Source organism: Austrofundulus limnaeus, unplaced genomic scaffold (assembly GCF_001266775.1).
Source record: "Austrofundulus limnaeus strain Quisiro unplaced genomic scaffold, Austrofundulus_limnaeus-1.0 Scaffold1704, whole genome shotgun sequence".
Classification (NCBI taxonomy): domain Eukaryota; kingdom Metazoa; phylum Chordata; class Actinopteri; order Cyprinodontiformes; family Rivulidae; genus Austrofundulus; species Austrofundulus limnaeus.
Window position 1 is genome coordinate 2470 of NW_013954106.1, and position 4184 is coordinate 6653.

Below are 4184 nucleotides of genomic sequence, written 5' to 3' on the forward strand. Positions count from 1 at the left end.
GAAAAAAATGAACAGATTTTAATCAAACTTTCAGAAAAATAGTCATTGGATATACATCTACAACTGATTACCTTTAGGAGTAAACCCGAATCAAGATAATTATCGCAGCTAATCAACATTAACAAAGTCATAAATGACTGTAGATCAGTCAGTTTTGAAGATTTTGAGCTAAAGTTTGAAAAGGTAGTAGCTGAAAGTCATTTGCAACATAATATCTGAGCATTTTGCGATAGTGAATATATTATGTTCAAGGTTTGACCAAAATTGCCACATTTCTCATCTTAAGAAAGAGCTTAGATTAAAACACCAGCATAAAAAGGCGGCGGGCGACGTGCATTCCTGAAACAAATGCTAAGCTTTTCATTACAGCATGTTGTGAAACAGTCAGGACACTGGTTAGATTTTGTAACTTATAGATCAAAAACTGAAAGTTTTTTTTTTTCTTGTTCTTTCCCATATGGGGTCCAGATGTGTTCCAGAGTCTGCAGGATGGATTTACTGCACACAGCAGATCATCAAAACCTGAAACGGAGAAAGGTAAAAAAAAAAAAAAAAACCTCAACTCCCCAAATCTTTTGTTTAAATCTCCCCTCCTCCTCATAAAACTTTATCCAGTTTTAAAAAATTGGTGACTAAAAACAGAGGAGCAGCAGCAGCAAGAGGAGGAGTTTCTCACTTTTTTTTTCTCACAGAGGACTTTCTGTGTCTGCAGGGCTGAGACACACACACACACACACAAACACACACACACACACACAGAGAACCTAATGCACACCCCCCAGGCGCTGATTTCTTCTTTCTTTTCTTTCTCTTCTTATTCTTCAGCTCTCCGTGCAGACTGCCACACCTGCCTGCCAAGCTGCAGCTCTGATGGGCGCGGCTGGGACCAAAGCCCAAATCTCTCTGTTTTGACTCGCCTGGAGAAAAGTTGAGAGCAAAAAATAAAGAAAAGAGAAAAACTGAAGAGTTTTTTTTTTATGTTTGAGGACATCTCTGCGCAACTTCAAGACGCTCCATCCTGAGAGGACTCTGGTTCTTCAAGTTAAAAGAAGGTATGGATTTAAAAAAAAACAATCTGGAAACTTTTTTCTTCTTCTTTTGTCTGGGAGTTGCTTTTTAGTTGCAGCATCTCTTTAGTTAAGTTGAGTTTATTACAGCTGTTGTGGCTTTAACTTTTTATTATGAATGCCCATCTTCCATAAGTACTTGTCAGCTTGAGTGTTAAATCCACCCGGGGACTTTTTGTGGGGATCATTTTTCTGTTACGGTAATCTCAGGATAATTTTACACCTCCTTCTGCTGTGCTATATTCACATCCATCTAAATATACTGCAGCATCTAGGCTGCTGCATTGAGTTTTTTATATCTGTTAATTGCTGCRAGGATCAGTTACAGGCTAAACCAGGCAGGCCTGACTAATGAGATAAGAAGTGGATTTACGCTGATTTTTATTGGTAATCATCCTTTAAATCAGGGGTCTGCAATCTTTAGAATCAAAAGAGCTGTTTCTGTTGCTTTGCTCTGTAAAAAAAGGGGTTCTGAACCATGAAATGTGATCATCAACTGATGGCCTGCGGGCCACTTCCAGTTCGCTGAAGGGGGATTTTAAGGCCAGTGGTGAGTGGTGATCCCAGCYTTAACGGCTCAAAATAAAGCTAACACAGCTCATTACAGAGTTTTTGCAGCGTCAGAAAACAAGTCTCAGATATGAAATGCATTCTCACTTCTTAAATTATAAACTTTTTTTATATGTGCTGCCGTAATTCAATTGTTTATATGTTGTWGTTCAGTCAGAAGATTTCAGATCCATCAACGCTGCAGCAGCGCTGTCTGAAGAGAATTATTCACGAACATTCTGTCTTCTCCCAGATTAAATCCAGTTAAATGAAAGACAATATGAGAAATGTTATGACTTATTTATTGTATATTTATTTTTATTTATTTTTCTCTTTGTGTGTGTGTTTGTGTCTGTGTTTCTGTGGCGAGGAGTGTGAAAATGTAAAATATGGCGCTGTCTGGACTTGATCATCCAAACTTGGCAGTGTGATAGAACACACACCCCAGGGAGATTGGGGGGAGTTTTTGCATTTTATATCGCTGAATCTCTCAGGGCTGAAAGTTAAGGATAATTATGATGTGCTTCTCAAGAGACTGTTTGCAGATTTTATCTCATAAAGCCGACATAAATTACTTTACCTCTAAACGTGAACTAACTGGTGTGGGTTTATAGAAACTGGAAGCTTTAATGCTGCCAAACCTTTCATCAAATACAAGATTGGCCACTTATAAGAACAAAGTTATGTTATGTCTGTGCAAGAAATTGATCCTCCGTATATGCATATAGATTTAAAATGTTTGCTGTCAAACTTAGGGACTAGGTTGGGACGTTCTGTTTCTTGGCTTCCAGTTTCCAGTGGAAGAAACGTGACTCCGTCGGCAGGTTTCCCACCTTGTTTGGCTGAAAAGCTGTTTTGTGTTCGTRATTTAGTATTTTGAGTTTCAGTCGTTATCTGGTTTAGATCTCCTTTTAATGAATCCTCTGTRAGCGCAGCCTTATCTTGCAGGTTTATATAAAATGCATAAAGAGTTTGGCACAAGAAACAGCGACAACTTCAGTTGGCGTCATGTTTTTCATCTGTGCACATTTTACAACAGATTAAAACCAAGTTTGAAATGTTCATCAACAAAAGTGATGATTTTTAAAAAAAAATTGTGTAGAGCCTCTTTAAGACCTGCTGTATAGTTTTATGTATTTATTTTTCAATCGTTTGGTGGCAAAATGTTGTCTGTGAAAAAGAGGATGTAAATAAAGAAAGTGGTTTTAAAATAGCCGTTTGACATTTAGCCCTAATGACTCATGCCAACTGGGTGATTCCTGTTACTGTGCAGATTTTTTGGGCTAAACCTCTAATGGCCAAAGAGTTAGCATGTCGTGCTAAGTGTACACATTRAAACGTTTTTATTTTAAGCAGAAGGGCTTGTTTTCAGCTGAAGTTCTTTTATAAAAGAAATGAAMATAATCATTGGCACAAGAAACAGCAACAACACTTATTTTTGCCCCGATTTTTCCTTTAAAATTGTTCATTGGATATATTCATCAGAAAATGTGGTACAAACTGGAATAGTAGTGTGCTGTGGTTTTTGGTGTTGTACATTGTACAACAGAGAAAAAAACAAAATAATGGCAATCAATGGGATTTCAGTCAAACAAATGAGAAGATCCAGAGCTCAACGTACATCTAAGTCAGACTTCACAGTAGAAAAAACTTTCAGAGTTTAATAACCTAAAGATCTGAACTGGCACTTTGATATCTTCTACAGTTTATGCATATTTTACAATTTAAGTTTTGTGATTTTTTTCTTAAAAAATATTCATCTGTTAAATGACAGAGCCTGTCTGGTGACGTRGGATGAAAATAAATTATAGATAGTAAATGCCAGAAATGACTGCAGTAATTATGTTGTGTCCAAAAAAGCTTTATTTTTTTAACTCAACACTCGAAATGGGCTCCTCTCTGACTTTGCTGCAGAAGGAGTTGGAGTTATGTCACGTTCAGAAACACAGTAAAAAAAATCTGTTTCCTGATATTTGCCTAGAACGTTCAGAGTCATCATGTAAACACTGATACTATATGAAAAATGAACCATTTAGATGAACCATGGAGGTATACTCTTTGGATTAAACATACTCTAAATAATYATTATAAGATTAAGTGTGAGACCTTTAAACAGTTAAAAAAACACAACATATTCATGTGTAATCTGACTCCAACAATGTCTGTATCTCTCATAAAGAGGCACGACTGCTCAAATTACTATCATGAGGCCAGTCATTAATTTTTTATTTTATTTTTTTAATTCAATGTCACTGGACATGCTCCGTATTAAACTGTTCTTACTCCATTTTTGTTAAAAATTAAAATCAAAATGTGAATATTGTCCTTTTTCACCCAGTGTCTCTGACTGCCGTTTCTTTTTCAAACTCTTTCAATAAGTGTTGTTATTGAAAAATGAACAATAGTGTAGCACTTTGACTCAGATTATTTGAGATTAGAGCTGTTTCAGCTCATTAGAAAGAGAAAACTGACTCAAGGTGCAAAAATAATTTCTGTTTTCTTTTCCCAGAATGTGTCTGAACTTTCTAAGAAGCAAGGACTCACAGAAATTCAGGTCTGGGTTGTTTT

General features: G+C 36.4%; 1 protein-coding gene across 1 annotated transcript in view; it reads left to right on the plus strand.

Annotated features, from left to right (window-relative positions):
- Window positions 1-468: 468 nt before the first annotated feature.
- LOC106536151 (collagen alpha-1(XVII) chain) overlaps window positions 469-4184 on the plus strand; it is a 35832-nt gene continuing 32116 nt past the window's right edge. Inside the window, exons 1-2 of the mRNA XM_014033350.1 lie at window positions 469-537; window positions 826-1052. The gene's annotated coding sequence lies outside the window, so the exon portion shown is untranslated. The remainder of the gene's footprint in view (window positions 538-825; window positions 1053-4184) is intronic.